General features: G+C 42.8%; 1 protein-coding gene and 1 non-coding gene across 2 annotated transcripts in view; both read left to right on the top strand.

Moving 5' to 3' along the window:
• Nucleotides 1–24,241, top strand: part of LOC124719722 (U4/U6 small nuclear ribonucleoprotein Prp31-like) — a 156,805-nt gene that overhangs the window by 10,262 nt on the left and 122,302 nt on the right. The window lies entirely within an intron of this gene.
• Trnas-cga lies at nucleotides 23,283–23,356 on the top strand. Its single transcript has one exon. It is a non-coding gene; the product is annotated as a tRNA-Ser (tRNA).

Genomic DNA, 24,241 nt, shown 5'->3' with positions numbered 1-24,241 from the left:
TGTGTGTATGCAATGCATTCGGATTGTAGAATTTAGTGGTGCTCTCTCTTCCACTTCTGTGTACAATATGCCTGACCTAAACGGGCCCTTTATCATTACAGGCCCTGGGCGGTGCAACATCATATTGACAACAACAATGTGCTTATACTGACAACCTCATTGTTCGTTTTACCCGATTTTGTAATCATTTAAGTAAAACAACATGACCTTCGAGTGGGAGACATTTCGTCCCCCTTTTCCTTCTGTGAAATTTGTCGGTAAGCTTTTTGCTTTCGAACCAGCGAAATGCGGCAGAATACGGCAGGTAAACGATTTACAAACCACGATTTAGTGCCGTTAACACAATTTCTTTAAACATTGGCGTAGCTGAAAGAATTTAGTTTCTTCTTAAATCGCCTAATGCAGCAACGTTCACAGATATCTCAAATAGGAAAAGCTCTTTATCCAGGTACGAAGGTTGTAAAACAAACTTCCCACAGTTTGTGTCAGGTTGATCTTTTCGTCTGATAGCACTGCGTAAGTATTTTGTGTAAGAGGTATTAAAGTAGTGTTTCCTGTAGCTGTGGGAATCATTGGTAGAAAAAGAGTTTCACGCCAATGGGTACAGTACTGATAAATATTCAAAATGATTAGCCTCTACGGTCGCAGGTTCGAATCCTGCCTCGGGCATGGATGTCTGTGATGTCCTTAGGTTAGTTAGGTTTAAGTAGTTCTAAGTTCTAGGGGACTGATGACCTAAGATGTTGAGTCCCATAGCGCTCAGAGCCATTCGAACCATTTGAACCAAAATGATTATCAACCTAAGTGTGCGTTCATCCACAAACAGAGGCGTATTTGTAATATTGAAGCTAGACTAGGTATCCTCGTCTTCCTTGAGTGGGCATTGGAAGGCGTTTACACACACGTATACGAGGATAATCCCAAAGGTAAGGTCTCCTAAGGTACACGCAAGTGCCAACGCAGGCACAAACGAGAGATCCTTAATTTTAATGGCAAGCAGAAACCACAGTGTTGGCTGCATGGTGGCAAGGTGATAAAGAGCAAGACTATGGATACGAAGGTCTCAGGTTCGATCCCTCACCAGTCCCTCGATTTTTATGTGGCGTTTTACACATATTTCCCCTGGGGCAGTGTTTCTTGATGTGAAAAACGCCGAGTTGCACTGTGGTCCGAAAGCCGCGTTAAACTGTAGGTTCCCCTATTAACTGGCTAGGTAAGTCAACTCAAAGGTCGGATGAAAGCAACAGCATACCACCTCCAACAAGACCGTGCCTATTAAAGTACTGTGGTGTTCAAACCACTCTTGCGACTGATGCCTGGTTTACTTTCTATGGGTTCCAAAACTAATGATATTCGGGTTATTAACATTTTTGTGTTTTCATGCTGTAGCTATGATACCAGTAAACGTAAGTAACCGGCCGAGCACTGTCGCCGTTCGAGTTGTCAAAGTGGTAGACGAAGATGTTGTCGACCCCAGTTACAATTTTGGTCATGGTTATGTTTCAGTCGAATACCTCTATGGGTCTTTCTGCGTATTTCAAGATATACTTTTATACACTTGGTACGCTTCCAAATTGATATCTGGTAGAGCTGTATTTAGCAACATGAATCAGATATGTTTTCCGTGCAATATATCGGACAACACGTCAGTGCAGCGAGATTTCGTTTATGTGTTGCACATGGTGCAAGAAATATTTGTGTTTTGCTTGCTTCCGTGATAGGTTTCACCCCACTGAATGCGAGCAAGCTCACGAATAGACTGTCAATAACTGGAATTATGCAATAACGCACTTAAAAGTTGTATTTTTGCATTAAGTATCCCGATGGAAACAACTGTAAACAGGTTATATGCCTAATTGCGTATTATCGCGCTTCTCGATGCTCTCCTCAAAAAATTAAAATTAAAATAAAAAAAGAGACAGAGACAGAGAGAGAAAACAGAAAAGTATTTCAAATAGCATCTCAGTGACGCCATGTTCGTCTCGTGATGTAAAGCAAGGATTGTTGGTAGGTAATATCTCGTTGTACTAGCGATATGTATGGCTACGGGGTTCTTTGTTTTCTCTCTGCAAACAACTAGAACAGAATTCAGTAACAAAGTGGTAAGAACACCTACTCAGTGCACCAATTAAACACTCTGCCATTCTTGGTTATTTTGTTAATCGTCTGCAATGCAGTAAACATCCTTGATTATTGATTTGTAATTACTACCATTTTAATTGTTATTCGTCACCCCACAACAGCTTTCCTATCACTCATTGCCGCCGATGCACGTAACGAATGGATCAGGATGAATGGAATGTGGGATGTTTCGTCACGAAGAATATACACATTCATCTCGGCGTCTTGTGTCAGGGTAATATGAAAATCTCAATCAGAAAAGACGACAATAACACCCAACTATTTCTGTCCACTTAACACCATGACGACAGACAAATTGTATTTTGATTATAATTCGTGTCTTCTTGCGACCTCATTTTAATACCTCGTGGGTGCAGGGATAACATTTTGCTTTTTGAACACCGAACAATAACACACAAAGATAGTAGATGGAAGGATACACAGAAAAAATCCGACTCATGGGTGTTTATCCAGTTCATCATAAGAAGACTAAACAAGAGGGAAACATTACGAAAGCAATGAATACGCTGGTTAGTATACATTATTTGTATAGCGCAGATCTGCACAATGCCCGCATCTGCACTTTAGTTTCTGTCTTAATGGGCATAATTTTTAGTTTCTTTTCTTCTGAATCATCAAATGAACTGATTATTACGTGGTACAGAATAATTAGGTAACTGTGTTTCTTACATCTTCCATTCGCACCAACATATTTCTACATTCTCGTGCAATTCATGAAATTCTACTTCTATGATCACAAGACTGCACATAGATGCAATCGATTTCGAGGTGCAAAGTGGTTGTTATCTTACTTTTCGTGACAGGTTGGCAAAGTTGATTTCCAAAGACTTTTTATTGTACTGAAATAATCTTTTGTAACAAAGTAACAAGGTAAGTGTTTTATTCGTATATATTTTGTGGGAAACTGTAATAGTGATGGAAGATTGCACACCTGAATGTTTGACACTACTGGTAGGAGAAAACGCTGCATATTAACCAAACCCCGTGCCTCCTCTCCGTATCCTGCTATGACGCGAGCACGCGATTCTCCTCCTATAACGCTACAGAGCTGTTCCTAGCACAGCTGAGAATTGGCAACATCGTCACAAACATTTGGCAACACTGTGACAGTGCAATCACTTCCGCGTGTGGTACTGAACTGACTCGCTAAATTCACTTCATATTCCCTTTCCATTTGAATGACTCGTGGTGTATAATCCTCACGTAAACTAAGACACTGAGACGGAAATTTCAATTTTTTGGCTAAAGAAATGCTATTCTTCACATAAGTGACAACTTTTAATATCTTTCACGAAGCGTTATGAGGCTGAGCGACCAATACCACGACGAGAGTGGGGTGCTGGCAGCAGTATGTCCGTAGCTCCGTGGTACCGCCCGTATCTCGTGTTCCAACGGTTAAGAAAATCGTCGGTTCTAACCGTGGTAGGGGCAGCGCGTGCGAGGTTTTTTTGTGTATCATTTCATGGAGCTGCGATTTACCAGAAACAATTAAGTAACAGAATCAGAAGAAAACCTTTACACATCAAATCCTCTTGGCAGCTCGACTCAGTAAGTTGTGTTAGTGGTCGTAGATCTCGGCTTTCTGCCAAGCTGCTATACAATGCAAGCATCTCTGAAGAAATTCGAATCGACCGTCAACGATACGAAATTCAATAATGTTGTTCACTTACGACTCCCATGCCAGGGTGATAAGTATGAAGGAAATAAATTGATTAGCAAATCACAAGAAAATACTTTCAGCTCAAAGTGCAATGGTGAAAAACTTACAATGCTGCACAACAGGTAACGCCTCTTTCCGCTGCTGACAAGCAAATTTTGGGTTTCTAGGAATAAGTAACTTTATTTATGAAATACCACATTTGCATACCTGTTGAGTATGACACAGCATACCATTTAAACACAGACCCAATCGAAATCTAAGTGAGTAGTGTTTTACTAATTCGTGCAGATAGAGGCACGCTTGTGTACAGATACTCAGTTTTGTTAAAACAGACTTACTTCTGTCGTAAGGTTATCGTGGGTAGTTTTATTTCATTTCTTACAATACAGTGCACAGTTTTCGTAAGGTTTCTTTTAGTGTTGTTAAAACAATACTAAACATGAGAGAGAAATTAATCATCAACGATATATGCGAATTCTCTGATGTTATCTATAACAGTCTGACAATGCACATCCAGGTTATTGATTACATGCATGTAGAAAACTTGTTCTGAGTTAAAGCTGTCAAACAAAGTTTGAAGAAGAATAAAATGCCACTACCAGACGACAGCTAATGTAGAAAATACTTTTCTGACTATTTTGGCACGATGCACTCTCCCCATAAATAATACAAAAGCTTCGAGCGCATCTGCTGCCTGGCCATCTATTAAACCTGAAAAGAACAAAATGACGCAGAAATTAGCCTTTTTTTCCACATGCGACTATTTTGGGTTGAGAAGTGAAGAGAATTATGTTCAAAGTTCCATTAAATTGCTAACTTCAGAAGACAGCAGAATTGGGTTTAAAAAAATGTAGTAGCGAATTTTATAGAACACGCGATGTCTTATCAACAGTGCGCGACGCTTACCGTTACGCTACTAGCTGCGACGTAGCTGCAACACCTCTGGAAGTGAACAACAGTTCCTCCAGAACTTCGGCATTCCACAGTGCTGTGAGATAATGCATATGGCCGGATCTAGACTTCTGAGAGACAGACAGTTACAGCATTTCTTTTGCACTGCACGATGGTTTCAACAAACAGATATCGAAATAGAGTAGCTCAAATGGAAAGGAATACTTCCTATTTAAATTTCTGCATCCTACACTGTTGGCAGTTCTGTGTAGGTGGCAGTTATGTTATTTTATTTCGGTGATTACAAAATAGAGTCGAATGTATGCACTGGGTAGCTAAGGAAGCTAGTTCATGGCGATTCGGTCAACCAAGTAAATGAATGTGCCGAACATCCTGCAAACCACTACAGGGAGCCCGTGTGTCAGAATTCTCATATTGTGTGCCTCAACGGTGTTATGATTGAGAAATGAGTCGTAGAGATGAGGGTTTGGTGGTCTGTTTGACGGATGATAGTTTCATATGATGATCGTCTCGGTTCGATTCCAACTTCTGACGATATTTTTTTTATAGGGAAAGGCAGATTCTATTCTCTTCTGGCTCCGCCAAGTGAAGGAGGTATAATGGCATTGTGGCCTGAAAATCACATTAAACATGATATTCCTTCTCTACCAAGTAGACGTTAGGTGGAACCACAATAAAGTAAGGAGTGGCGACATGTAGAAACTCTATCACCAGTAACCTTTCTTATACCAGTTATTTATTTCTAGTGACGATACAAACCCTGTGTATGGTCACAGGACACTTATTCTGTCTTTTATTTGAGCTTCTGTATGTCGATAAAATTGGTTCTGAACTGGGAATGCAACTCAGACCGCCCATAACGCGGAATTTGATCCCTTCGTGACAATACAGCTCGACTACAACTTGTTGTTTGTTCAAAACTGCAGATTCCTCAACATCTCCACATATTGCGCATGAATAGGTGGGAATCCTGGCCCAGCACAAATCTTTTCACTATGTATTATTAAGCTCTAGCATGAGAATACCTATCTGCCTGTGGATAATAATTATTATTTTTAATGCATTTTCATTCGTTGTCAACACTAACGATATCTGACGTTTTTGACTCCCAGTGAGACACAGAACTATTTGCGAGATCACTGTAAGTCCAAGGATGTTATTCCGATCTGCTGGTGGAGAAAAATTCGGTAAGTGTGGTCTCTTTGTGTGTAGTCAACAAAGATATGTGTGGGGTTCGATTCCTAGTCAGCACTGAACTCTTTGTCATATTATTTCTAGTTCAAACATGCTCACATGTCGCTGCTGGTGTAACAAACCCATACTTAACGTTCCTTTTCTCTAGAATATAACAGCGATATGCGCCGGGTTGGAGTCCTGAGAAGGAAAAAATTAACGTTCCGTCTCGTCATTTCAGTTAATATATCTAGCTACTGCCGAGAAAATCCGATATGTCAAAGTTGGTTGTGCTTCGATAACAATCCGATTAGGTTCTGGGTTCGAATCCAGGTCCAACACAAAGCTTTACCTCACTGCATGTCAAGTAAGTTACTTGTGAAGAAGCAGTATTTAACATCTCTCGTAGTTCGTTAACAGGGACAATAAATGCTGGGTAGGAATTCGTGCCCGTTAAAAATGTTACGTTATGTAATTTAAAGTTGATATTTGCTAACTGATACTGTCCAAAAATGAGGTATATCACTCTCTTTATGCCTAGTCAGGAGTGACTGTTAATTTCCGTCAGCCACGAAATCTTAGCCTGCATGATTGGTTCAAATGGCTCTGAGCACTATGGGACTCAACATCTGAGGTCATCAGTCCCGTAGAACCTAGAACTACTTAAACCTAACTAACCTAAGGACATCACACACATCCATGCCCGAGGCAGGATTCGAACCTGCGACCGTAGCAGTCACGCGGTTCCGGACTGAAGTGCCTAGAACTGCACGGCCACCACATCCTCGCCTGCATGACCTGGGTTTGAGTCCGTATGCAGAACGAGGCGGTTCATCGTGTCATTTGAAGTTCATACATATTCTCAACTAGCTGCTCGTGAATAACGTAAATTTTTAATGACATTTTGTGTTAAATAACAAGTATGGTATGTTACTTTGAAGAGGAAATTATGAATAAGACGAACTTACTACGTGCAATACCTATGTGACGTAATAATGAGAGTGCTTACATTTCAGGTATGTCGTTTATTGCAATAAATGTGAGCTTACAAGCCTTAAGGACAGTCTTATCTGTGATGAGGTGTTCCCTGATATTTTTAGTATCGTGGTATTACTTTACATCCTGAGTTATTGCGATACAGAGCAGTGTTTTCTAGTGGTGACTTGTTGGAACCATTTTCAATAGTCAAACGACTGTACCAAGGAGCGATTAGAGGACCTGCTAGACATCTGCGATATGTAGGTCACATGGGAATCAAGTGAATTGCAATTCAGATCGTTCGGATAGTTTTGAGCACGACTGTGCATAAAATCAGAAGTTAAATGTCAAATGATTTCACCAATAGCGAAATTCTGGAACCTTAATTGACGATAGAATTGTTTTTGCCTGACTGGGATTCGAACCCAGCATGTAGCACCGTCGTTTTCTAGCTAGGAAGAGACGATAAATAGCTATTGTTGGTTCACCAGTAGCGAGATGGGCGCATGTTTAGCTAGACATTAGGCGACGAATAGTTCTGTGCTGAATGGAATTCAAACCCCGCACACGTGGTCTTGAAGAAACTTTAATTATCAAATTCTTTTCCAATAATAGCTAGTAATGGCATGTTTGTACTTTCAATGATGTGATGGAAAATACTCTGCTGGCTAGAAGTTGAATCCACAACATGTCGTCGTTGGTGATCGCAACGAACACAACGTCAAACCCAAATCCGTTTACACCAGTAGGATGGAGAGGAATGTTTGAACTTGAAAAGATGTAAGGAACCGTTTGATGTTGTAATGTTGTGATAAAAAGCTCATCACGTGGCTATGAGTTGAAACGGACACGTTACAGCTGACAACGCACGAAGAGACGTTGAAAATGCAACTATTTTTCACCAGTAGTTCGGAGTGCACATGCTAGGGCTTGAAATGAAATAAGGAATATTTTGTGTTGATCAGGATTCGAAACCAGATAGGTGCCTTTCGACGACGTCTAGAAGAGTTTGCAGTCTTCGGGAACACAGTGAAATCCAATTCTAATCCCAGTCCAGCACCACAATTTTCAACGTCTCAGTTTCAAATAAAGTAAGAGCCTTGTGAACTTACATGGCCATTGGTTCATTAAATGAAATACGTTTTCTAGTTTACGACGGCTTGCTGGTGACAGAGTCTCTGCCTTACGGGGTTTCTCCATCTGTCACAGCTCAAACGAATGCCCAGTCCACAGCGAAGGGATGTTATCTTTACTGCGGATATTGAACTACGGAGCTCACGGGCGTTCTGCACTTGACGTTACTAGGAGTGAAGGAGAGCTACTTGTGTGTGTGAAAAATCTACGCCTGACGTGAGATGTGAAACTACACGTTTTACACATCAATAAAAGATTAATCCACCAGACCACAGAACCACCTGCCAAGCACATAACTATTAATTGCAGAGTATTCATTTAGATGTAGATGCAGATGTCAAGGGACGCGTAACAGGAAGGAGGGCGGGGTCTGGGAATGAATAGAAGTGCAGAAGTGCAAAATATAAGCGTGAAATGCTTGAAAAGTATTGCTTACTTAAATGTGTGCCACAGGTCGTCGTCTTATCTTAGGACCGAAAGATAAGGAAGGACTGTTCTCAGAACGAAGAATGGGTTATAGGGAAGGGGAGATCAAAGAATACGGTTTCATAGGTGGTGAGAGGAATGATAGTGAGTAAAGACAGCAGCAATTAAAAGAGAAAATGTAGCGTCATTGGAAACCGCTAGATTTGTTTACAAAGTTTTGGGGGTTCAAAATGGTTCAAATGTCTCTGAGCACTATGGGACTTAACATCTGAGGTCATCAGTCCCCTAGAACTTAGAACTACTTCAACCTAACTAACCTAAGGGCATCACACACATCCATGCCAGAGGCAGGATTCGAACCTGCGACCGTAGCGGTACCGCGGTTCCAGACTGTAGCGCCTTTAACCGCTTGGCCACCCCGGCCGGCCAGTTTTGGGGGACTGTAATAGAAGGGCACTTGCGGCGATAATGTCAGAGAGAGAGAGAGAGAGAGAGAGTGTGAGAGAGAATAAAAGAGATATTAACAACGAGTAGACATAAATGTTCAAATGTGCGTGAAATCTTATGGGACTTAACTGCTAGGGTCATCAGTCCCTAAGCTTACACACTACTTAACCTAAATTATCCTAAGGACAAACACACACACCCGTGCCCGAGGGAGGTCTCGAACCTCCGCCGGGACCAGCCTCACAGTCCATGACTGCAGCGCCCCAGACCGCTCGGCTAATCCCGCGCGGCGAGTAAACATAATATGAAATCGTTGGCGTATTGTGTGGAGGACGGAGGGTGTATTCATGGATGGAGGGGAAGAGAGAGACGTATTTGGAATAACAAAAACTACTGTGACAGAGTCCATCTAAGCCGGTCAGAGTGGCCAAGCGGTTCTAGGCGCTACTGTCTGGAACCGCGCGACCGCTACGGTCGCAGGTTCGAATCCTGCCTCGAGCATGGATGTGTGTGATGTCCTTAGGTTAGTTAGGTTTAAGTAGTTCTTTCTAGGGGACTGATGGCCTCAGAAGTTAAGTCCCATAGTGCTCAGAGCCATTTGAACCATTTTTGAGAGTCCATCTACGCTGATTAGTTTGTAAGTATGTAGACAGGGTATAAATGAAATCAAAATAGAATACTTAACAAATTGTATATTCAAAAGAAACCTACTTGAATTAAAAGGGCAACTCAAAGGAAAGCTAACCCATATTGTATCTTTTCTGTTGCCACGCAATCTTCCACAAGCTCCCAGTGAGGAAAAATGACGAAAAAGAAGACATAACAAAACATTTTAAGAACTCTAATATTTTATCCAGAATCCTTCATTATTTTGTACTTCTATCACGCGTCTTGGCATAGAATGTATAAGCCGTCGGACGTAACAGCCTGAAGAAGCAACTTCCTCCCAGGCTTCCTGGACGCAGTCCTGAAGAGCGTCCGCAGTAGTTGGTTGGTTTCGTGACCAGTTCTCTGTTAATGTTCTGGCGACCTCAGCCCACATGTTTTCCATGGAGTTCATATCAGCCGCCCGTGGCGGCCAGTCCATGACGTTGACGCCAATCGTGGAAAGCCGCTGCTGAACAAACGCAGACTTGTGAATGGGAGAATGGTCCTCTTCCAATGTGACGTCCCCTTCTGCGTACAGCATTCGCACTGACGGAAGCATCACATTTTCCAATATGTGGGCATACTGCGCGCTGTCCAGAGTTCCTTCTATCCTGTGAAGAATTCCGGCCCCTCTCGCAGAATTCCAACCCCAGCAGGTAACAGATAACCGGCCACTTCTTCTCGTCGTGGTTACATATTCGCGTCGATGGCGAGTCCCTTGCGGCCTGCAAACGATTCGTGGACCGTCGTTATTGGTGGAAAACACCTTCTCATCAGTGAAAATGACGTTGTCCCACGACGCCTTCAGATGGAGGTCCGCAAATGCTAGCCGGTATAAAACGTTGTCTTCGCTGAGCTCTTGTTTCACGGCGGATCGTCGTGCATGCAGTCCAGCGTCCCCCAGCCTTCGGCGAATCGTGTCACTGGAGCCGGGGAAGTTGGTCTCCCGCCGCAGCTGCTCCGCGTTCAGAAAGGGATTTTCTTTGCTCCTACGCCGGCCGCGGTGGTCTAGCGGTTCTAGGCGCTCAGTCCGGAACCGTGGGACTGCTACGGTCGCAGTTTCGAATCCTGCCTCGGGCATGGATGTGTGTGATGTCCTTAGGTTAGTTAGGTTTAAGTAGTTCTAAGTTCTAGACCTGTGGTCTAGGGGTAGCGTCTTTGATTCATAATCAAAAGGTCTTCGGGTTCGATCCCCACCACTGCCTAAATTTTGATAAATAATCAGCATTGGCGGCCGAAGACTTCCGGCATAAGAAGTCAGCCTCATTCTGCCAACGGCCTTCTCAAAAAGGGCGGAGGAGCGGATTGAGGTTCAGGGCACTCTCTTGTCCTAGGGGTGGGAAATTGCCCCTAAAGGCGGAAGAATCAGCAATGATCAACGACATGAGGATGCAGAAGGCAATGGAAACCACTGCATGAAAGACACGTAACGTGTATCCACAGGACATGGGGCCTGTATTTGAAGAAGTGTCATGATGATCTCTCCATTGGCAAAAGATTCCGGAATAGTCCCCCATTCGGATCTCCGGGAGGGGACTGCCAAGGGGGAGGTTACCATGAGAAAAAGATTGAATAATCAACGAAAGGATAACGTTCTACGAGTCGGGGCGTGGAATGTCAGAAGCTTGAACGTGGTAGGGAAACTAGAAAATCTGAAAAGGGAAATGCAAAGGCTCAATCTAGATATAGTAGGGGTCAGTGAAGTGAAGTGGAAGGAAGACAAGGAATTCTGGTCAGATGAGTATCGGGTAATATCAACAGCAGCAGAAAATGGTATAACAGGTGTAGGATTCGTTATGAATAGGAAGGCAGGGCAGAGGGTGTGTTACTGTGAACAGTTCAGTGACCGGGTTGTTCTAATCAGAATCGAGAGCAGACCAACACCGACAACGATAGTTCAGGTATACATGCCGACGTCGCAAGCTGAAGATGGATAGAGAAAGTGTATGAGGATATTGAAAGGGTTATGCAGTATGTAAAGGGGGACGAAAATCTAATAGTCATGGGCGGCTGGAATGCAGTTTTAGGGGAAGTAGTAGAAGAAAAGGTTACAGGAGAATATGGGCTTGGGACGAGGAATGAAAGAGGAGAAAGACTAATTGAGTTCTGTAACAAGTTTCAGCTAGTAATAGCGAATACCCTGTTCAAGAATCACAAGAGGAGGAGGTGTACTTGGAAAAGGCCGGGAGATACGAAAAGATTTCAATTAGATTACATCATTGTCAGACAGAGATTCCGAAATCAGATACTGGATTGTAAGGCGTACCCAGGAGCAGATATAGACTCAGATCACAATATAGTAGTGATGAAGAGTAGGCTGAAGTTCAAGACATTAGTCAGGAAGAATCAATACGCAAAGAAGTGGGATACGGAAGTACTAAGGAATGACGAGATACGTTTGAAGTTCTCTAACGCTATAGATACAGCAATAAGGAATAGCGCAGTAGGCAGTACAGTTGAAGAGGAATGGACATCTCTAAAAAGGGCCATCACAGAAGTTGGGAAGGAAGACATAGGTACAAAGAAGGTAGCTGCGAAGAAACCATGGGTAACAGAAGAAATAGTTTTTCTAGGGGACTGATGACCTCAGATGTTAAGTCCCATAGTGCTCAGAGCCATTTGAACCATTTTTTGACTCTACCTCGAAAAGACCTCTCCCAGTGAGCCATTACGGCAGAGAGCGTGATGTGTATTTCTGCTTGCAGCTCTTATACTGATTCCAGGAGAGGAGGTAAACATATTTACGTGAAACGGAGCGGCAGAGGCAGAGGCATGCGGCGCAGCCGTGCTGGCTCGTCCCGGGCTGTTGGCCCACCAACGCCACCGCCAGCTCGCTCACTTGCGTCTCGCCTCGGCCAGCCTGGCTGGCCCGTAGCTCGCGAGCCGCGGCTGGTACAGACCCGGGCCGCATGGCCACGATCACCCCTTGAAGGATCAAAAGTTACACCTAACGTACCCAAGTCTGTAGTACAAACTAACGCAGCTACAGCTATTATGCTACAACATATGCAGGCACACCTACAGCTGACGATTTATTCAAATATTTGGCGAACAATACTTTCAAAAATACATTCATCTTAAACATAGCTACCACAAAATATTTCACCTAGCTAGCAATAGCATGACGCAGGAAACTATACTTTCTTGTAAGCGCTGTGCATTAGATGTAGCCTTAAGAAAACCTGTATTCAACCACGACAACTAAGCGGAATGTAAAAGTAAACAGGTTTGGCGGCAGCTTCTCCAAATAATAGTATATACTTAGTATACAGGGTGAGTCACCTAACGTTACCGCTGCATATACTTCGTAAACCACATCAAATACTGACGAACCGATTCCACAGACCGAACGTGAGGAGAGGGGCTACTGTAATTGGTTAATACAAACCATAAAAAAATGCACGGAAGTATGTTTTTCAACACAAACCTACGTTTTTTAAAATGGAACCCCGTTAGTTTTGTTAGCACATCTGAACATATAAACAAAAACGTAATCAGTGCCGTTTGTTGCATTGTAAAACGTTAATTACATCCGGAGATATTGTAACCTAAAGTTGACGCTTGAGCACTACTCCTCCGTTGTTTGATCGTGTGTATCGGAGAGCACCGAATTACGTAGGGATCCAAAGGGAACGGTGATGGACCTTAGGTACAGAAGAGACTGGAACAGCACATTACGTCCACATGCTAACACCTTTTTATTGGTCTTTTTCACTGACGCACATGTACATTCCCATGAGGGGTGAGGTACACGTACACACGTGGTTTCCGTTTTCAATTACGGAGTGGAATAGAGTGTGTCCCGACATGTCAGGCCAATAGATGTTCAATGTGGTGGCCATCATTTGCTGCATACAATTGCAATCTCTGGCGTAATGAATGTCGTACACGCCGCAGTACATCTGGTGTAATGTCGCCGCAGGCTGCCACAATACATTGTTTCATATCCCCTGGGGTTGTAGGCACATCACGGTACACATTCTCCTTTAACGTACCCCACAGAAAGAAGTCCAGAGGTGTAAGATCAGAAGAACGGGCTGGCCAATTTATCCGTCCTCCACGTCCTATGAAACGCCCGTCGAACGTGTACCTCACCCCTCATGGTAATGTACATGTGCGTCAGTGAAAAAAACAATAAAAAAGTGTTAGCATGTGGACGTAATGTGCTGTTCCAGTCTCTTCTGTACCTAAGGTCTATCACCGTTCCCTTTGGATCCCTACGCAATTCGGTGCTCTCCGATACACACGATCGAACAGCGGAGGAGTGGTACTCAAGCGTCAACTTTAGATTACAATATCTCCGGATGTAATTAACATTTTACAGTGCAACAAACGGCACTGATTACGTATTTGTTTATATGTTCGGATGTGCTAACAAAACTAACGGGGTTCCATTTAAAAAAACGTAGGTTTGTGTTAAAAAACATACTTCCGTGCATTTTTTTATGGTTTTTATTAACCAATTACACTAGCCCCTCTCCTCACGTTCGGTCTGTGGGATCGATTCGTCAGTATTTGATGTGGTTTACGAAATATATCCAGCGGTAATTTTAGGTGACTCACCCTGTATAATACACGTTTTGTGCACTTATAACATGTACTCAGTGTCTCTGAAACAATACGTGCTGCACGACGGAAATTACTTTCTGCTGAGGCACTTCATTTACATCTCAATGATAACGACTACTAGAGAACATTGCTCTTTACAGCAGTCAATCCACTTGTAAATTAACATCATGATATCGCAGATACTAGGCAACACGTTGCTAGGGATGAGTAAGGCCCTAAGGTTTGCAACTAAACATGCTACTCCTAGCTACTACTGAATATGAAGTTGATTATTAACGTGTCTTCATAACCATGTGTTCGGCGTTCCACTCTCAGTCAGCATAGACGTTTTCGTCACCTTATTTCTAGTTAAACGTGTGCACATCTCGCTGATGGTGGACCAACATTGGACATTTCGTGTCTGTTCCTGGTTAGACAACGACGGCGGTAGGCGCCAGGTTCGAATCCCGGTCAGGTAATACAACTTCAGACGTCATTTAAGGTTCCAACCCCACTACTGGTGACAAACTGTGATATCTACATTCTGTTTTTACGTACTTATTCAACAATCCGATTAGGTGCTGGGTTCGCATCCTTGTCCCCAGCATTACATGATGGCATTTCAATTTTAAACATGTGCATCCTTTATTCCTTGACAATGCAACACTATACAACGTCTTTCCAGGTTAATTACCAAGAAGGTAATTGTCATATTAGGGTTCCTGCTTTCGTACAAACGTTATCGTCATTTACATTCAAGTTGAGAATTGATAACTAACATCCCTTTCTGCCTAGTGATCGAGTCTCGATAGGGCACAAAGCTTTGCTTGGCTAAAAATGGCTTTACGTTCTCGGTTTGCATCCGGATCCAGAACGAAGACGTTGGTCATGTCATTTAAAGTACAACTTCGTGTACAAGTAACTGTTGATGAGTAATATGAACAATGATATTACTTGTGATTCGCTGTTAATGTTGGGATTTCCGTAGAGTGGTTGCTGCCGTTAATCACGTTTTCTTTTAAGTGCTTAGTACTACATAAAGTTGATGCGAAACCACTCCCCGTTGAACGTTGAACGACGTACAGCATGTGTTGCGTAAAGCTTTTAGGCAGCAAAGAACTTGTTTCCAATTGCCATACAACTTTATAAATCCATATACTGTCTCAAATATTTAATTGTGCCTAAGGATTACTGAATGGTTTATATGACAAAACTAGTTGTCCCATAACATTTGAAATGCCACTTATTGTAATTAAGTTTAGTTTACAAATGTTAAGGACTGTCTGATCTATTCTGTACTATCGTGGTTATACTTTACATCTGGACGGACTGTCATAAAGACCGGTGTTCTCTAGTAGTCTCTAGCGGTACCCATTGTGTATCTTACAACGACTGTACTGTGGAGGGTTGCGACTATGTGCAACACAGATATGCTATGTTGGTTGCATACATTGAGGTGCAGCCTACACGTTGGAATTCAGGGGTGACCCACTTTTTTTGCTGTCGAGTGTACATCTCCATCAAGCACCATAGAGTGCATGATGGAGAGCAACTTGTGCCACTACGAGTTATTTCCTTACCTGTTCCACTCGCAAAATGAGCAATGTATATGTCTCCGTACAAGCTCTACTTTCTTTTATCTGCGGAATCCTTACGCAAATTATTCGTTGGCGACAATAGAATCCTTCTGCAATCAGCTTCACACGCCTAAAAAGAATGTTCAGATGTGTGTGAAATCTTATGGGACTTAACTGCTATGGTCATCAGTCCCTAAGCTTACACACTACGTAACGTAAATTATCCTAAGGACAAACACACACACCCATGCCCGAGGGAGGACTCGAACCTCTGCCGGGACCAGCCGCGCAGTCCATGACTGCTGCACCTTAGATCGCTTGGCTAATCCTATGCAGCCTGAAACGCCTATTCACTAAATACCCTCAATAGTGTGTCATGAAGAGAATGGTGTTTTGTCTCCAGGGATTCCCATTTGAGTTCACAAGGCATCTCTATAATAAAAGAGATCTTCAGACACCGGCCGCTGTGGCCGAGGAGTTCTAGGCACTTCAGTCCGGAACCGCACTGCTGCTACAGTCGCAGGTTCGAATCCTGCCTCCGGCATGGATGTGTGTGATGTCCTTAGGTTAGTTAGCTTTAAGTAGTTCTAAGTGTAGGGGCCTGATTACCTCAGATGTTAGGTCCCATGGTGCTTAGAGGCAGTTGAACCAGACCTTCAGGCCTCAAATCGATCAGCACTCCTCTGAATTTCTTCGATGTTTTCCTTTTAATCAGTGAGGATCCCAAACACTCAAGCAGTACTCAGGAATTGGTCACACTTATTGTTCTACACATGCTCAATCGTGTGAATGTAGTTCATACAGATGAACTACATGACCCTTAAATTCCCCTGAGAAATCAAAGTCAACTATTCAGCTTCCCTACAGTCCTTATGTCTTTGTTCCACTTCATATTGCTTTGTACTGTTATGCTTAGAAATTTTATCATTGTGACTGTCTCAGACAGCATACCAAATATTCGAACGTTAGAAGATTGTTTCTCCTACTCATCTTCATTAACTTAGTTTTCCTAAATTTAAAGCAAGCAGCCATTCGTCACACCAACTAGTCAGTGGCGGCTAATGTGTAAGATCACAAGAGCACGTGAACACCCTAGCTTTCGACACCTTGCAGATTCATTGGTATTTTTCTTTGAATGCTGTCAAACGTAACATAAATGCTGCAATCTGAAAGATACTCCGCGAAACTTGGCATGACAGTGGCGGGCGCACCTTCAGTTGTGCATGTTTTAAGGTGCTTTTGCGCATGCGCAACCTGCATGATGTAATTGTCTTACGGGTCCAATACATAGGGATTTGATAAACAATGTGCATGGTTCACGATGTACACATGCCACACAACTAGAAGTTCACGTCAGTGCCACCAGATGGTAGCACACTGCGGCAGACTTTTATCCCCATTCACTCGGCACATATCCTGCTAGATGACAGCACACTCCTCAGGTATGCTGATTCACTCACTATACCGGGTGATCAAAAAGTCAGTATAAATTTGAAAACTTAATAGACCACGTAATAATGTAGATGGAGAGGTAAAAACTGACTCACATGCTTGGAATGACATGGGGTTTTATTAGAACAAAAAAAAAGTTCACAAAGTGTCCGACAGATGGCGCGTGATTCTGGTTTTGCAACTGCTACCGTGACGGGTGAGAGGTACGCCGATATGTTACAGAATCGCATCATCCCCAGCCTGGCTGATAAACACCTGCCGGAACGTACGATGTTTATGCAGGATGGCGCTCCACCCCATATTGCTAGACGCGTGAAAGATCTCTTGCGCACATCGTTTGGTGATGATCGTGTGCTCAGCCGCCACTTTCGTCATGCTTGGCCTCCCAGGTCCCCAGGCCGCAGTCCGTGCGATTATTGGCTTTGGGGTAACCTGAAGTCGCAAGTGTATCGTGATCGACCGACATCTCTAGGGATGCTGAAAGACAACATCCGACGGCAATGGCTCACCATAACTCCGGACATGCTTTACAGTGCTGTTCACAACATTATTCATCGACTACAGCTATTATTGAGGAATGTTGTTGGACATATTGAGCATTTTCTGTAAAGAACATCATGTTTGCTATGTCTTACTTTGTTATGCTAATTATTGCTATTCTGATCAGATGATGCACCATCTGTCGGACATGTTTTGAACTTTTGTATTTTTTGGTTCTAATTAAACCCCATGTCATTCCAAGCGTGTGTGTCAATTTGTACCTCTCTATCTACATTATTCCGTGATTTATTCAGTTTTCAAATTTCAAATTTATACTGACTTTTTGATCACCCGGTATATTGTATTAAAGTACAGCAGAGTCCCGCTAATCCGAACTGCAGTAATCCGAACGTTCGGTTAATCCGTTCATGAAAAATGTTAGTCTAAACACAGAAAACTGTGCGGTAAACTGCTGTACACACACACTATTTTAATTTAGACAGTACACTAAACATGTATTAGAAAAATTGGCAAGAAAACATTAAGTTTAAGCAATACACGACAATGAAAGAAAAGTTGTCAAACTTACTAAAATACAGCGGAAATTTTATCCCTACTGTTCAGATGACAAAATATCAGTCATTGGTTTTTGGCGTAATGAAGACAGTCTGTTAGATGACGCATACTTGCGCCATCGTCTCATAAACATGAAATCAGCTGGTTTAGCAGTGGGCTGTTGCTCCAAATAATGTAGCTCGAGATCAAGGGCTTCTGCTGCGTCACTGTTTGGCACCAGCTGTCCTTTGTCGCTTTCAGGCTCATTGTCACTTCCGTCACAGCAGTCCACTTCTTCCTGGTCTTGAATCACAGTAGCAACTAAATCAGCGTTTGTAAAGTTCTCCGTACATGCCCCATCCGCTGCCATCCACTCATCTACGTCTCCTTCACAAGCTTCTTCACATCCAGGGATTGTATCATCTATAGTAGATTTTCCTCTTCATCTTCAACTAGGTTGTCCTCCAATTCAAGAGATGTCCACAGTTCTCTCGACGATTTTCTCAGAGTATTTTCTGAAATATTCTGCCATGCCTTAGCTTCCCTATAAACAACATCCTTCACATAGGCCTTTTTTATTTCGTCCACTAAAGGAATGCTATCATCTTGGATCAGCATTCTTAAAAATTGTTTTCTGTAAATCAGTTTTAATGTTTGCAACACGCCCGGGTCCTTCGGCTGTAGAAGTGGTGTAACGTTCGGCGGCAAAAACTACGCCACGATTTCCCCATCACATAATTCCTCACTGCTGGGCTGAGATGGCGCGTTATCAATCAAAAGGATTGCACGGGGAGACAAATGATCTTCCTTAGAAAACCGTCGAACATAGGGAACAAACTGGCTGCGAAACCATTCTTTGAACAGCTTACCATTCATCCGTGCTTTTCTCTAGTTGCGATAATATACGGGCAGGGACTTCATGTTGCAGTTTTGAAAAGCTCTGGGCCAGCAGATTTGCCGATCAGCGTTAAAGGCAGCTTGTGATTACCAGCAGCGTCGCTGCACGCTAATAAAGTCACACTATCTTTGTACATTTTAAAACCAGGAGCATGGTCTTCTGCTTTTGATGCCAGGCTTTTTGTTGCCAACGCCATAAAATTAAGGCCAGTCCGTCAGCGTTATAAATTTGTTGGGGAGAATACTTTCCCTCTCTTATTTTTTCAAACTCACCCAAGTATTCCTTCGCTGCATCACGGTCAGAAGTAAGCTTCTCTCCAGTAATTGTTAGCTGACGGATTCCATGACATTTTTTTGAATCTGTCCAACCAACCTGTACTCGCACTAAAAGACTCATCACCATTCGTTAACTCGTTCACGTAAACAGCCCTCTTCTAAACCAGTGCTCCACTTTGGAGTTCCCCTTTCTCTTTCCTGCGTAAACCAAAGGAAAAGAGCTTCATCCACTTTTTCGTACTGGGACTGTTTCCAAGTGTGCCGAATTTCGAATGTTTTTCCCGAAGGCGTTGCACAGGACTGTTCAAGCTTCACTCGGTTCTTCTTCCAATCACAAATGGTTGCTTTACCAACACCCAGTTCCGTTGCCAGTTGAGATACATTCTCGCCATTCTCTATCCGCTTCAAAGCATTCAGTTTTTCTTTGAGAGTTAACGTTGTATGTTTTCGTTTACTCATGACGAAAATACGTACACCACTACACCTGAACGAATACAGTACAACTGTTTACGAGTGCCAGCGATCGATAACTAACATAACCAATCGCTTTGTGAGCCAACTGGCAGTTCACTGACCTCAGTCACTACAAAGGTCTCAACAATGCACAATAGCAAGGGCAGGGAGTGAGAGTGAGCCATTGTTCCCACACTTGTTTCCGTTTGTTACCATGGGGTACCTACTTAATAAGCTTGGTATACTTCATTCTAGAAACTCTTCACCGTAATTCTGGCTAATCTGAACAAATCGGTAATCCTAACAAGATCCAGTCCCAAATAGTTCGGATTAACGGGACTCTACTGTATATGTTAAAGCTGTATTGACAGTAAACCTATTTGTGAGTTTCTGAATGAGCTAAAGTATACTAAGTTATGAATTTTATCATAGAGTAGGGTGACCATATTATTTTCGGTGAAAACCGGGACACATTCCCCCGGGTGCCAACGGACACCTCATTACACATGTACCCAGGTTTCTTAATTTTAAATATTAATGTTTTGTTGATACATTTTGTTAACCCGATTATTATAACTAATAAGAGGATGCAAAAGATTGATATAATCTAGATTACCTATATAATTAATGGCATTTAATAAACGTATACAGTAATAAAGAAATGTATTACGATTTTACAAAATTTTACAGCCATTCAACTTTTAATCAATTAATATTAGCATGAGCTTTAATATTACTGAGCACTTGTAGATGGAATTGACTGTCCTTGGAGAAAAGGGTATTTTTCACTGCCTCCAGCCTTCTTGATCATGTCTTTGTTCTTTGAGACACAGTGATAAAACTCGGCACAATCCATTTTGTAGTTGTACAGGATCTGCAGGATTGCTTCAAGAGAGTCCACCTCCGTTCTGTTTCTTTCATCAGTCCACTGGAGATTCACGAACGAAAATATTATTTCCACATTGGCATTATGGGCTGGGATTGCAAAATTAATACCTTGCAATTATTACCAACTCAGAGTAATGCTGAAGACAGTCACAGCTTTTAAAAAAAACTCACCCACTTCTCATGACATTCCAATGGTGGTTTTTTTTTCTCCCCTTCCACTTGTGAAGACTTTCTTCAACAAAATTTGCCAGTATGCCGAACTGATCAAAGAGAATGGAATCATCGATTTCAGTCTCTTTACTCTTCAAATAAGAAACTGTCTCTTCAACACTTTCCCATTTTGGCACTCTTTTCAGTAACATCCAATCAAACACCGGCGATGAGGATAAATATGAGGCGCTCCACTTGCTGAGATATTCTACACAAGTGTCAAAAAACTTGTTAACTTCTTCTCTAAAACTCCTTTCCGCTGCTTCTGATACTTCTGCTCTTTTAAGGACAGATTTAACATTAAAAGAAATGAACTGCTCTCCTCTTAGTAAAAGATTCCAGAGTATTTTTCAAAACATCATTTACCTCTATTACACTTTTCGTGCTTCCCACAATTTCCTTTATCCCATGCTGCAAAGTGCTAAGCTGACTGTGAATGAACCATAAGTAGGCTTCACTTAAAGGGTTACTGAAAAACTGAACCAATATTTTGGGGGCTTTGTCTTCATTTAGGAAAAAATCTTTTAACTGTTCAAACAGGCGGATTACTCTTTCAACTGCTGGAAACAGTGATAACCAGCGAGTGACACATTACATTCATATATTCAGTTCCCACACAATCACACAACTCCTTAAGCCTCTCTGTTCTAACAGTATATATGTAAAAGTGTGAGTATACCTTCATGACGATAGTTTCAGCATCACAGCTTGAACTGCCAGCAGATGTCTGCACGCTATTGTCTAAAACATGTGCAGGGCACCCTATGCCTTCAATGTTTTCATGCAATGTTGCCTTTAATTTGGTAAATACGTTGCATTTGCCTTGTCTTTTTAAACTACCAAAGTTTGTGTTGGTGTTGTCTCCACAAAATGCCACACATTTATTTTTCTCAAGATCAAACATTTCAATAGTATTCATACAAAATCTTGAAATTTCGTCAGATGTTTCATTAGGTAGGGAACTCACCTTCAAAAGTTTGGTCTGAATTCCCTGATTAATATCGAAAAACTGAGCAACAAACGGAAATATTTTAGTGGCCTTATGATTGCTGGCATCAGTGGATATCCCGTAGAAAGAAGACTTTGTCATGTATTCAAGGCTTTCCTTTACACTCTGGGGAGCAATAACTCCTTTCACTAAGGCTGACACTATAGTTCTTGCTGAACTAAACTTTTTTGCAGTGGAAGAACCATCAAACATAATGCTGTTACGCTTATTAGTACAATCACTAGATCTATAAGTTTGGTGATGTTTTACCGTGTGGTAGGCTAGTGTAAGCTCGGCTGCTCGAACTTTCGTCTCTTCACTTGACTGATGTTTCACAAAATAATTTTGTAGAGTTTTACTGCAGCTCGGTGCACTGTATCTGTTAATGTGTTTCTTTGACCTGATGTGATCAACTATGTCGGAACGTCCACCATGACTTATACTAGTAAAACAGTTACATACGGAACACTCTGCTTCGTAATCAAAACGACCTTTCTTAATGAAATTCCATTCGTTGGAATAACAGTCACTGAACTTGCAGGCACGTTTCGGCATTGCGTTTCACAGTACTGCAGCAATAATACCACTAATATGAGAGAAAACTATTGCAGTTTGTCTGACAAAACATCAGCTACTACACTGTTCTGACAATGAGTGTGTGAGTAAGCGGCGCGACAATCGGACGGTTTCATAGCTCTGTTACAATAATACAACTTACTACTTGTTGGCCAAAGTACCGCTCAAAGTAAATTATTGCCTGAGTGTATCAATACTGATACTGTGGTTACTAGTATGGGACAATGGATGTTCACCGAGCGGTTCAATCCCGCGTCCGGCCATCCAGATTTAGGTTTTCCGTGATTTCCCTAAATCGCTCCAGGCAAATGCCGGGATGGTTCCTTTCAAAGGGCACGGCCGGCGTCCTTCCCCGTCCTTCCCTAATCCGATGAGACCGATGACCTCGCTGTCTGGTCTCCTTCCCCAAAACAACCAACCAACAACAACAATGGATGTTTTAGATAAATAAGCTAAAATATATTAAGTTCGTGTGTTGTATTTCCTCTAATATAGCGAAATCCCAAAAAAATTGAGAAAGTTTCACGAAATGTATTTAAAAACTGAATTCCGGGACTTTTGAGCGTCCCGAAACAAATTTTCGGGACACCCGAACACAGGGATGAAAACCGGGACAATCCCGGTTTCCTGGGACGTTTGGTCACCCTACCCTAAGGGCTATCTTTGCTCATTTGTATTCTAGTCAAGTGACCGTGTTGGTAGATATTACTACTTCAGTTGAACCATTTCCACAAACGGCGCATTGTGTTGCTTGTTTACTGTGCGGGAATCGGCTTTCATATGCAGTGTAAACATGAACTATTTTGAATCCCCTTTTAAACGCTAACAGATTAGTGAAGTGTGAGAAGTTGTCGTGAGTCGTGCTTGGGTAGCTCAGTCGATAGAGCACTTGCCCGCGAAAGGCAAAGGTCCCGAGTTCGAGTCTCGGTCCGGGCACACGGTTTTAATCTGCCAGGAAGTTTCATATCAGCACACACTCCGCTGCAGAGTGAAAATATCATTCTGGAAACATCCCCCAGGCTGTGGCTAAGCCATTTCTCCGCAATATCCTTTCTTTCAGAAGCGATAGTTTTGTAAGATTCGCGGAAGAGCTTCTGTGAAGTTTGGCAGGTAGCAGACGAGGTACAGGCACAATTGAAGGTGTGAGGAAGGATCGTGAGTCATGCTTCGGTACCTCAGTCGGTGGAGTTCGAGTTTCGGTCGGGCACGCAGTTTTAATCTGCCAAGAAGTTTCATATCAGTGCACACTCCACTGCAGAGTGAAAATCTCATTCTGGAAATTTCTTTGACATAAATACACTCCTGGAAATGGAAAAAAGAACACATTGACACCGGTGTGTCAGACCCACCATACTTGCTCCGGACACTGCGAGAGGGCTGTACAAGCAATGATCACACGCACGGCACAGCGGACACACCAGGAACCGCGGTGTTGGCCGTCGAATGGCGCTAGCTGCGCAGCATTTGTGCACCGCCGCCGTCAGTGTCAGCCAGTTTGCCGTGGCATACGCAGCTCCATCGCAGACTTTAACACTGGTAGCATGCCGCGACAGCGTGGACGTGAACCGTATGTGCAGTTGACGGACTTTGAACGAGGGCGTATAGTGGGCATGCGGGAGGCCGGGTGGACGTACCGCCGAATTGCTCAACACGTGGGGCGTGAGGTCTCCACAGTACATCGATGTTGTCGCCAGTGGTCGGCGGAAGGTGCACGTGCCCGTCGACCTGGGACCGGACCGCAGCGACGCACGGATGCACGCCAAGACCGTAGGATCCTACGCAGTGCCGTAGGGGACCGCACCGCCACTTCCCAGCAAATTA

The sequence above is a fragment of the Schistocerca piceifrons genome, chromosome 11, assembly GCF_021461385.2.
Source record: "Schistocerca piceifrons isolate TAMUIC-IGC-003096 chromosome 11, iqSchPice1.1, whole genome shotgun sequence".
Taxonomy (NCBI): Eukaryota; Metazoa; Arthropoda; class Insecta; order Orthoptera; family Acrididae; genus Schistocerca; species Schistocerca piceifrons.
This window is presented reverse-complemented; position numbering and strand designations above follow the sequence as displayed.